Source organism: Schistocerca serialis, chromosome 6, assembly GCF_023864345.2.
Source record: "Schistocerca serialis cubense isolate TAMUIC-IGC-003099 chromosome 6, iqSchSeri2.2, whole genome shotgun sequence".
NCBI lineage: Eukaryota > Metazoa > Arthropoda > Insecta > Orthoptera > Acrididae > Schistocerca > Schistocerca serialis.
The window spans coordinates 25,131,701-25,144,164 of record NC_064643.1 but is presented as its reverse complement, the minus strand read 5'-3'; positions in this window follow the sequence as shown (position 1 = coordinate 25,144,164).

Below are 12,464 nucleotides of genomic sequence, written 5' to 3'. Positions count from 1 at the left end.
AAGCAGTAAACCTGAAGTGAAGCATCGGAATCTATAACTAGTGTCACAGGAATGGTTCAAAACATAGTCAGTAAGAAGAGTCAGTCTTCTTGTACTTTAGTCGGCATTCTGGCTTTTGCATTTAATTTCGATGCAATTTCTGTGTTTCATCGTCAAAAAGAAGGTCAGACAGATACAGTAAACCTGAAGTGAAGCATCGGAATCTATAACTAGTGTCACAGGAATGGTTCAAAACATAGTCAGTAAGAAGAGTCAATCTTCTTGTACTTAAGTCGGCATAGTGCCTTTTGTCTTTCATTCCGATGCAATTTCTGTGTTTCATCGGCAATAAGGTCAGTGGGATACAGTAAACCTGAAGTGAAGCATCGGAATCTATAACTAGTGTCACAGGAATGGTTCAAAACATAGACAGTAGGAAGAGTCAGTCTTCTTGTACTTAAGTCGGCATTGTGCCTTTTGTATTTAGTTCCGATGCAATTTCTGTGTTTCATCGTCCATAAGAAGGTCAGAGGGATACAGTAAACTTGGAGTGAAGCATCCGAATCCAAAACTAGTGTCACAGGAATGGTTCAAAACATAGACAGTAAAAAGGGTCAGTCTTCTTGTCCTTCAGTCGGCATTCTGCATTTTGTATTTAATTCCGATTCAATTTCTGTGTTTCATCGTCAACAAGAAGGTAAAAGGTATACAGTAAACCTGAAGTGAAGCATTGGAATCTATAACTAGTGTCACAGGAATGGTTCAAAACATAGTCAGTAAGAAGAGTCAGTCTTCTTGTACTTATGTCGGCATTGTGCATTTTCTATTTAATTCCGATGAAATTTCTATGTTTCATCGTCAATAACACGGTCCTAGGGATACAGTTAACCCTTTAGTGAAGCATTGGAATCTATAACTAGTGTCAATGGAATGGTTCAAAACATAGACAGTAAGAAGAGTCTGTCTTCTTGTACTTAAATCGGCATTGTGCCTTTAGTATTTAATTCCGATGCAATTTCTGTGTTTCATCGTCAATAAGAAGGTCAGAGGGATACAGTAAACCTGAAGTGAAGCATCGGAATCTATAGCTAGTGTCACAGGAATGGTTCAAAGCATAGTCAGTAAGAATAGTCAGTCTTCCTGTACTTAAGTCGGCATTGTGCCTTTTGTATTTAATTCAGATGCAATATCTGTGTTTCATCGTCAATAAGAATGTCCAAGGGATACAGTAAACCTCAAGTGAAGCATCGGAATCTATAACTAGTATCACACGAATGGTTCAAAGCATAGTCAGTAGGGAGAGTCGGTCTTCATGTACTTAAGTCGGCATTGTGAATTTTGTATTTAATTCCGATGCAATTTCAGTGTTTCATCGTCAATAAGAAGATCCAAGAGATACAGTGAACTTGAAGTGAAGCATCGGAATCTATAACTAGTGTCACAGGAATGGCTCAAAACATAGACTGTAGGAAGAGTCAGTCTTCTTGTACATAAGTCGGCATTGTGCATTTTGTATTTAATTCAGATGCAATTACTGTGTTTCATCGTCAATAAGAAGGTCCAAGGGATACAGTAAACCTGAAGTGAAGCATGGGAATCCATAAGAAGTGTCACAGGAATGTTTCAAAACATAGTCAGTAAGAAGAGTCAGACTTCTTGTCCTTAAGTCGTCATTGCGCCTTTTGTATTTAATTCCGATAGAATTTCTGTGTCTCATCGTCAATAGGAAGGTCCAAGGGATACAGTAAACCTGGAGTGAAGCATCGGAATCTATAACTAGTGTCACAGGAATGGTTCAAAACATAGACAGTAAGAAGAATCAATCTTCTTGTACTTAAGTCGACATTGTGCCTTTTTTATTTAATTCCGATGCAATTTCTGTGTTTCATCGTCAATAAGAAGGTCAGAGGGATACAATAAACCTGAAGTGAAGCATCGGAATCTATAACTAGTGTCACAGGAATGGTTCAAAACAAAGTCAGTAAGAAGAGTCAGTTTTCTTGTCCTTAAGACGGCATTGTGCCTTTTGTATTTAATTCCGATGCAATTTGTGTGTTTCATCGTCAATAAGATGGTCCAAGGGTACAGTAAACCTGGAGTGTAGCATCGGAATCTATAACTAGTGTCACAGGAATGGTTCAAAGTATAGACAGTAAGAAGAGTCAGTATTCGTGTACTTAAGTCGGCATTTTTCCTTTTGTAATAAACTCCGATGCAATTTCTGAGTTTAATCGTCAATAAGAAGGTCCAAGGGATACAGTAAACCTGAAGTGAAGCATCGGAAACTATAACTAGTGTCACAGGAATGGTTCAAAACATAGTCGGTAAGAAGAGTCAGCCTTCTTGTATTTAAGTCGGCATTGTGCCTTTTGTATCTAATTCCGATGCAATTTCTATGTTTCATCGTCAATAAGAATGTCAGAGGGATACAGTAAACCTGAAGTGAAGCATGGGAGTCCATAAGAAGTGTCAGAGGGATGTTTCAAAACATAGTCAGTAAGAAGAGTCAGTCTTCTTGTCCTTAAGTCGGCATTGTGCCTTTGGATTTAATTCCGATAGAATTTCTGTGTCTCATCGTCAATAGGTAGGTCCAAGGGATACAGTAAACCTGGAGTGAAGCAACGGAATCTATAACTAGTGTCACAGGAATGGTTCAAATCATAGTCAGTAAGAAGAGTCAATCTTCTTGTCCTTAGGTCGGCATAGTGCCTTTTGTATTTAATTCCGATGCAATTTCTGTGTTTCATCGACAATAAGGTCAGTGGGATACAGTAAACCTGAAGTGAAGCATCGGAATCTATAACTAGTGTCACAGGAATGGTTCAAAACATAGACAGTAGGAAGAGTCAGTCTTCTTGTACATAAGTCGGCATTGTGCCTTTTGTATTTAGTTCCGATTCAATTTCTGTGTTTCATCGTCCATAAGAAGGTCAGAGGGATACAGTAAACCTGGAGTGAAGCATCCGAATCCAAAACTAGTGTCACAGGAATGGTTCAAAACATAGACAGTAAGAAGAGTCAGTCTTCTTGTCCTTCAGTCGGCATTGTGCATTTTGTATCTAATTCCGATTCAATTTCTTTGTTTCATCGTCAATAAGAAGGTCCAAGGTATACAGTAAACCTGCAGTGAAGCATCGGAATCTATAACTTGTGTCACAGGAATGGTTCAAAACATAGTCAGTAAGAAGAGTCAGTCTTCTTGTACTTAAGTCGGCATTGTGTATTTTCTATTTAATTCCGATGAAATTTCTATATTTCATCGTCAATAACAAGGTCCTAGGGATACAGTTAAACCTTTAGTGAAGCATCGGAATCTATAACTGGTGTCAATGGAATGGTTCAAAACATAGACTGTAAGAAGAGTCTGTCTTCTTGTACTTAAATCGGCATTGTGCCTTTTGTATTTAATTCCGATGCAATTTCTGTGTTTCATCGTCAATAAGAAGGTCAGAGGGATACAGTAAACCTGAAGTGAAGCATCGGAATCTATAACTAGTGTCACAGAAATGGTTCAAAGCATAGACAGTAGGAAGAGTCAGTCTTCTTGTACTTAAGTCGGCATTGTGCCTTTTGTATTTAATTCCGATGCTATTTCTGAGATTCATCGTCAATAAGAAGTTCCAAGGGATACAGTAAACCTGATGTGAAGCATCGGACCCTATAACTAGTGTCACAGAAATGGTTCAAAGCATAGACAGTAGGAAGAGTCAGTCTTCTTGTACTTAAGACGGCATTGTGCCTTGTGTATTTAATTCCGATGCAATTTCTGTGTTTCATCGTCAATAAGAAGGTCCAACGGAAGCAGTAAACCTGAAGTGAAGCATCGGAATCTATAACTAGTTTCACAGGAATGGTTCAAAACATAGTCAATAAGAAGAGTCAGTCTTCTTGTACTTAAGACGGCATTGTGCCTTTTGTATTTAATTTCGATGCAATTTCTGTGTTTCATCGTCAATAAGAAGATCCAAGAGATACAGTGAACTAGAAGTGAAGCATCGGAATCTATAACTAGTGTCACAGGAATGGTTCAAATCATAGTCAGTAAGAAGAGTCAATCTTCTTGTCCTTAGGTCGGCATAGTGCCTTTTGTATTTAATTCCGATGCAATTTCTGTGTTTCATCGGCAATAAGGTCAGTGGGATACAGTAAACCTGAAGTGAAGCATCGGAATCTATAACTAGTGTCACAGGAATGGTTCAAATCTTAGGCAGTAAGAAGAGTCAGTCTTCTTGTCCTTAAGTCGGCATTGTGCCTTTTGTATTTAATTCCGATGCAATTTCTGTGTTTCATCGTCAATAAGAAGGTCCAAGGGGTACAGTAAATCTGGAGTGAAGCATCGGAATCTATAACTAGTGTCGCAGGAATGGTTCAAAACATAGGCAGTAAGAAGAGTCAGTCTTCCTGTACTTAAGTCGGCATTGTGCCTTTTGTATTTAATTCCGATGCAATTTCTGTGTTTCATCGTCAATAAGAAGTTCCAAGGGATACAGTAAACCTCAAGTGAAGCATCGGAATCTATAACTAGTATCACACGAATGGTTCAAAGCATAGTCAGTAGGGAGAGTCGGTCTTCATGTACTTAAGTCGGCATTGTGAATTTTGTATTTAATTCCGATGCAATTTCTGTGTTTCATCGTCAATAAGAAGATCCAAGAGATACAGTGAACTTGAAGTGAAGCAACGGAACCAGTAACTAGTGTCACAGTAATTGTTCAAAACATAGGCAGTAAGAAGAGTCAGTCTTCTTGTACTTGAGTCGGCATTGTGCCTTTTGTATTTAATTCCGACGCAATTTCTGTGTTTCATCGTGAATAAGAAGGTCCAACGGATACAGTAAACCTGAGGTGAAGCATCGGAATCTATATCTAGTGTCACTGGATTGGTTCAAAACATAGACAGTAAGAGGATTCGGTCTTCTTGTACTTAAGGCGGCATTGTGCCTTTTGTATTTAATTCCGATGCAATTTCTGAGATTCATCGTCAATAAGAAGTTCCAAGGGATACAGTAAACCTGAAGTGAAGCATCGGACCCTATAACTAGTGTCACAGAAATGGTTCAAAACATAGACAGTAACAAGAGTCAGTCTTCTTGTACTTAAGTCGGCATTGTGCCTTTTGTATTTAATTCCGATGCAATTTCTGTGTTTCATCGTCAATAAGAAGGTCCAAGGGAAGCAGTAAACCTGAAGTGAAGCATTGGAATCTATAACTAGTGTCACAGGAATGGTTCAAATCATAGTCAGTAAGAAGAGTCAGTCTTCTTGTACTTAAGTCGGCATTGTGCCTTTTGTATTTAATTCCGATGCAATTTCTGTGTTTCATCGACAATAAGGTCAGTGGGATACAGTAAACCTGAAGTGAAGCATCGGAATCTATAACTAGTGTCACAGGAATGGTTCAAAACATAGACAGTAGGAAGAGTCAGTCTTCTTGTACATAAGTCGGCATTGTGCCTTTTGTATTTAGTTCCGATTCAATTTCTGTGTTTCATCGTCCATAAGAAGGTCAGAGGGATACAGTAAACCTGGAGTGAAGCATCCGAATCCAAAACTAGTGTCACAGGAATGGTTCAAAACATAGACAGTAAGAAGAGTCAGTCTTCTTGTCCTTCAGTCGGCATTGTGCATTTTGTATTTAATTCCGATTCAATTTCTGTGTTTCATCGTCAATAAGAAGGTCCAAGGTATACAGTAAACCTGGAGTGAAGCATCGGAATCTATAACTTGTGTCACAGGGACGGTTCAAGACATAGACAGTCAGATGAGTCAGTATTCTTTTACTTGAGTCGGCATTGTGCTTTTTGTATCTGATTCCAATGCAATTTCTGTATTTCATGGTCACTAAGAAGGTCAGAGGGATACAGTAATCCTGAAGTTAAGCATCGGAATCCATAACTAGTGTCACAGGAATGGTTCAAAGCATAGTCAGTAAGAAGAGTCAGTCTTCTTGTAGTTAAGTCGGCATTGTGCCAGTTGTATTGAATTCCGATGCATTTTCTGTGTTTCATCGTCAATAAGAAGGTCCAAGGGATACAGTAAACCTGGAGTGAAGCATCCGAATCCAAAACTAGTGTCACAGGAATGGTTCAAAACATAGACAGTAAGAAGAGTCAGTCTTCTTGTCCTTCAGTCGGCATTGTGCATTTTGTATCTAATTCCGATTCAATTTCTTTGTTTCATCGTCAATAAGAAGGTCCAAGGTATACAGTAAACCTGCAGTGAAGCATCGGAATCTATAACTTGTGTCACAGGAATGGTTCAAAACATAGTCAGTAAGAAGAGTCAGTCTTCTTGTACTTAAGTCGGCATTGTGTATTTTCTATTTAATTCCGATGAAATTTCTATATTTCATCGTCAATAACAAGGTCCTAGGGATACAGTTAAACCTTTAGTGAAGCATCGGAATCTATAACTGGTGTCAATGGAATGGTTCAAAACATAGACTGTAAGAAGAGTCTGTCTTCTTGTACTTAAATCGGCATTGTGCCTTTTGTATTTAATTCCGATGCAATTTCTGTGTTTCATCGTCAATAAGAAGGTCAGAGGGATACAGTAAACCTGAAGTGAAGCATCGGAATCTATAACTAGTGTCACAGAAATGGTTCAAAGCATAGACAGTAGGAAGAGTCAGTCTTCTTGTACTTAAGTCGGCATTGTGCCTTTTGTATTTAATTCCGATGCTATTTCTGAGATTCATCGTCAATAAGAAGTTCCAAGGGATACAGTAAACCTGATGTGAAGCATCGGACCCTATAACTAGTGTCACAGAAATGGTTCAAAGCATAGACAGTAGGAAGAGTCAGTCTTCTTGTACTTAAGACGGCATTGTGCCTTGTGTATTTAATTCCGATGCAATTTCTGTGTTTCATCGTCAATAAGAAGGTCCAACGGAAGCAGTAAACCTGAAGTGAAGCATCGGAATCTATAACTAGTTTCACAGGAATGGTTCAAAACATAGTCAATAAGAAGAGTCAGTCTTCTTGTACTTAAGACGGCATTGTGCCTTTTGTATTTAATTTCGATGCAATTTCTGTGTTTCATCGTCAATAAGAAGATCCAAGAGATACAGTGAACTAGAAGTGAAGCATCGGAATCTATAACTAGTGTCACAGGAATGGTTCAAATCATAGTCAGTAAGAAGAGTCAATCTTCTTGTCCTTAGGTCGGCATAGTGCCTTTTGTATTTAATTCCGATGCAATTTCTGTGTTTCATCGGCAATAAGGTCAGTGGGATACAGTAAACCTGAAGTGAAGCATCGGAATCTATAACTAGTGTCACAGGAATGGTTCAAATCTTAGGCAGTAAGAAGAGTCAGTCTTCTTGTCCTTAAGTCGGCATTGTGCCTTTTGTATTTAATTCCGATGCAATTTCTGTGTTTCATCGTCAATAAGAAGGTCCAAGGGGTACAGTAAATCTGGAGTGAAGCATCGGAATCTATAACTAGTGTCGCAGGAATGGTTCAAAACATAGGCAGTAAGAAGAGTCAGTCTTCCTGTACTTAAGTCGGCATTGTGCCTTTTGTATTTAATTCCGATGCAATTTCTGTGTTTCATCGTCAATAAGAAGTTCCAAGGGATACAGTAAACCTCAAGTGAAGCATCGGAATCTATAACTAGTATCACACGAATGGTTCAAAGCATAGTCAGTAGGGAGAGTCGGTCTTCATGTACTTAAGTCGGCATTGTGAATTTTGTATTTAATTCCGATGCAATTTCTGTGTTTCATCGTCAATAAGAAGATCCAAGAGATACAGTGAACTTGAAGTGAAGCAACGGAACCAGTAACTAGTGTCACAGTAATTGTTCAAAACATAGGCAGTAAGAAGAGTCAGTCTTCTTGTACTTGAGTCGGCATTGTGCCTTTTGTATTTAATTCCGACGCAATTTCTGTGTTTCATCGTGAATAAGAAGGTCCAACGGATACAGTAAACCTGAGGTGAAGCATCGGAATCTATATCTAGTGTCACTGGATTGGTTCAAAACATAGACAGTAAGAGGATTCGGTCTTCTTGTACTTAAGGCGGCATTGTGCCTTTTGTATTTAATTCCGATGCAATTTCTGAGATTCATCGTCAATAAGAAGTTCCAAGGGATACAGTAAACCTGAAGTGAAGCATCGGACCCTATAACTAGTGTCACAGAAATGGTTCAAAACATAGACAGTAACAAGAGTCAGTCTTCTTGTACTTAAGTCGGCATTGTGCCTTTTGTATTTAATTCCGATGCAATTTCTGTGTTTCATCGTCAATAAGAAGGTCCAAGGGAAGCAGTAAACCTGAAGTGAAGCATTGGAATCTATAACTAGTGTCACAGGAATGGTTCAAATCATAGTCAGTAAGAAGAGTCAGTCTTCTTGTACTTAAGTCGGCATTGTGCCTTTTGTATTTAATTCCGATGCAATTTCTGTGTTTCATCGACAATAAGGTCAGTGGGATACAGTAAACCTGAAGTGAAGCATCGGAATCTATAACTAGTGTCACAGGAATGGTTCAAAACATAGACAGTAGGAAGAGTCAGTCTTCTTGTACATAAGTCGGCATTGTGCCTTTTGTATTTAGTTCCGATTCAATTTCTGTGTTTCATCGTCCATAAGAAGGTCAGAGGGATACAGTAAACCTGGAGTGAAGCATCCGAATCCAAAACTAGTGTCACAGGAATGGTTCAAAACATAGACAGTAAGAAGAGTCAGTCTTCTTGTCCTTCAGTCGGCATTGTGCATTTTGTATTTAATTCCGATTCAATTTCTGTGTTTCATCGTCAATAAGAAGGTCCAAGGTATACAGTAAACCTGCAGTGAAGCATCGGAATCTATAACTTGTGTCACAGGAATGGTTCAAAACATAGTCAGTAAGAAGAGTCAGTCTTCTTGTACTTAAGTCGGCATTGTGTATTTTCTATTTAATTCTGATGAAATTTCTATATTTCATCGTCAATAACAAGGTCCTAGGGATACAGTTAAACCTTTAGTGAAGCATCGGAATCTATAACTAGTGTCAATGGAATGGTTCAAAACATAGACAGTAAGAAGAGTCTGTCTTCTTGTACTTAAATCGGCATTGTGCCTTTTGTATTTAATTCCGATGCAATTTCTGTGTTTCATCGTCAATAAGAAGGTCAGAGGGATACAGTAAACCTGAAGTGAAGCCTCGGAATCTATAACTAGTGTCACAGGAATGGTTCAAAACTTAGGCAGTAAGAAGAGTCAGTCTTCTTGTCCTTAAGTCGGCATTGTGCCTTTTGTATTTAATTCCGATGCAATTTCTGTGTTTCATCGTCAATAAGAAGGTCCAAGGGGTACAGTAAACCTGGAGTGAAGCATCGGAATCTATAACTAGTGTCGCAGGAATGGTTCAAAACATAGGCAGTAAGAAGAGTCAGTCTTCCTGTACTTAAGTCGGCATTGTGCCTTTTGTATTTAATTCCGATGCAATTTCTGTGTTTCATCGTCAATAAGAAGGTCCAAGGGATACAGTAAACCTCAAGTGAAGCTTTGGAATCTATAACTAGTATCACACGAATGGTTCAAAGCATAGTCAGTAGGGAGAGTCGGTCTTCATGTACTTAAGTCGGCATTGTGCCTTTTGTATTTAATTCCGATGCAATTTCTGTGTTTCATCGTCAATAAGAAGGTCCAACGGATGCAGTAAACCTGAAGTGAAGCATCGGAATCTATATCTAGTGTCACTGGATTGGTTCAAAACATAGACAGTACGAAGAGTCGGTCTTCTTGTACTTAAGTCGGCATTGTGCCTTTTGTATTTAATTCCGATGCTATTTCTGAGATTCATCGTCAATAAGAAGTTCCAAGGGATACAGTAAACCTGAAGTGAAGCATCGGACCCTATAACTAGTGTCACAGAAATGGTTCAAAGCATAGACAGTAGGAAGAGTCAGTCTTCTTGTACTTAAGACGGCATTGTGCCTTGTGTATTTAATTCCGATGCAATTTCTGTGTTTCATCGTCAATAAGAAGGTCCAACGGAAGCAGTAAACCTGAAGTGAAGCATCGGAATCTATAACTAGTTTCACAGGAATGGTTCAAAACATAGTCAATAAGAAGAGTCAGTCTTCTTGTACTTAAGACGGCATTGTGCCTTTTGTATTTAATTTCGATGCAATTTCTGTGTTTCATCGTCAATAAGAAGATCCAAGAGATACAGTGAACTAGAAGTGAAGCATCGGAATCTATAACTAGTGTCACAGGAATGGTTCAAATCATAGTCAGTAAGAAGAGTCAATCTTCTTGTCCTTAGGTCGGCATAGTGCCTTTTGTATTTAATTCCGATGCAATTTCTGTGTTTCATCGGCAATAAGGTCAGTGGGATACAGTAAACCTGAAGTGAAGCATCGGAATCTATAACTAGTGTCACAGGAATGGTTCAAATCTTAGGCAGTAAGAAGAGTCAGTCTTCTTGTCCTTAAGTCGGCATTGTGCCTTTTGTATTTAATTCCGATGCAATTTCTTTGTTTCATCGTCAATAAGAAGGTCCAAGGGGTACAGTAAACCTGGAGTGAAGCATCGGAATCTATAACTAGTGTCGCAGGAATGGTTCAAAACATAGGCAGTAAGAAGAGTCAGTCTTCCTGTACTTAAGTCGGCATTGTGCCTTTTGTATTTAATTCCGATGCAATTTCTGTGTTTCATCGTCAATAAGAAGGTCCAAGGGATACAGTAAACCTCAAGTGAAGCATCGGAATCTATAACTAGTATCGCACGGATGGTTCAAAGCATAGTCAGTAGGGAGAGTCGGTCTTCATGTACTTAAGTCGGCATTGTGAATTTTGTATTTAATTCCGATGCAATTTCTGTGTTTCATCGTCAATAAGAAGATCCAAGAGATACAGTGAACTTGAAGTGAAGCATCGGAATCTATAACTAGTGTCACAGGAATGGCTCAAAACATAGACTGTAGGAAGAGTCAGTCTTCTTGTACATAAGTCGGCATTGTGCGTTTTGTATTTAATTCCGATGCAATTACTGTGTTTCATCGTCAATAAGAAGGTCCAAGGGATACAGTAAACCTGAAGTGAAGCATGGGAATCCATAAGAAGTGTCACAGGAATGTTTCAAAACATAGTCAGTAAGACGAGTCAGACTTCTTGTCCTTAAGTCGTCATTGTGCCTTTTGTATTTAATTCCGATAGAATTTCTATGTCTCATCGTCAATAGGAAGGTCCAAGGGATACAGTAAACCTGGAGTGAAGCAACGGAACCAGTAACTAGTGTCACAGTAATTGTTCAAAACATAGGCAGTAAGAAGAGTCAGTCTTCTTGTACTAGAGTCGGCATTGTGCCTTTTGTATTTAATTCCGACGCAATTTCTGTGTTTCATCGTGAATAAGAAGGTCCAACGGATACAGTAAACCTGAGGTGAAGCATCGGAATCTATATCTAGTGTCACTGGATTGGTTCAAAACATAGACAGTAAGAGGATTCGGTCTTCTTGTACTTAAGGCGGCATTGTGCCTTTTGTATTTAATTCCGATGCAATTTCTGAGATTCATCGTCAATAAGAAGTTCCAAGGGATACAGTAAACCTGAAGTGAAGCATCGGACCCTATAACTAGTGTCACAGAAATGGTTCAAAACATAGACAGTAACAAGAGTCAGTCTTCTTGTACTTAAGTCGGCATTGGGCCTTTTGTATTTAATTCCGATGCAATTTCTGTGTTTCATCGTCAATAAGAAGGTCCAAGGGAAGCAGTAAACCTGAAGTGAAGCATTGGAATCTATAACTAGTGTCACAGGAATGGTTCAAATCATAGTCAGTAAGAAGAGTCAGTCTTCTTGTACTTAAGTCGGCATTGTGCCTTTTGTATTTAATTCCGATGCAATTTCTGTGTTTCATCGTCCATAAGAAGGTCAGAGGGATACAGTAAACCTGGAGTGAAGCATCCGAATCCAAAACTACTGTCACAGGAATGGTTCAAAACATAGACAGTAAGAAGAGTCAGTATTCTTGTCCTTCAGTCGGCATTGTGTATTTTGAATTTAATTCCGATGCAATTTCTGTGTTTCATCGTCAATAAGAAGGTCCAAGGGATACAGTAAACCTGGAGTGAAGCATCGGAATCTATAACTAGTGTCGCAGGAATGGTTCAAAACATAGACAGTAAGATGAGTCAGTCTTCCTGTACTTAAGTCGGCTTTGTGCCTTTTGTATTTAATTCCGATGCAATTTCTGTGTTTCATCGTCAATAAGAAGGTCCAAGGGATACAGTAAACCTGAAGTGAAGCATCGGAATCCAAAACTAGTGTCACAGGAGTGGTTCAAAACATAGACAGTAAGAAGAGTCATTCTTCTTGTACTTAAGTCGACATTGTGCCTTTTCTATTCAATTCCGATGCAATTTCTGTGTTTCATTGTCAATAAGAAGGTCAGAGGGATACAATAAACCTGAAGTGAAGCATCGGAATCTATAACTAGTGTCACAGGAATGGTTCAAAACAAAGTCAGTAAGAAGAGTCAGTCTCCTTGTCCTTAA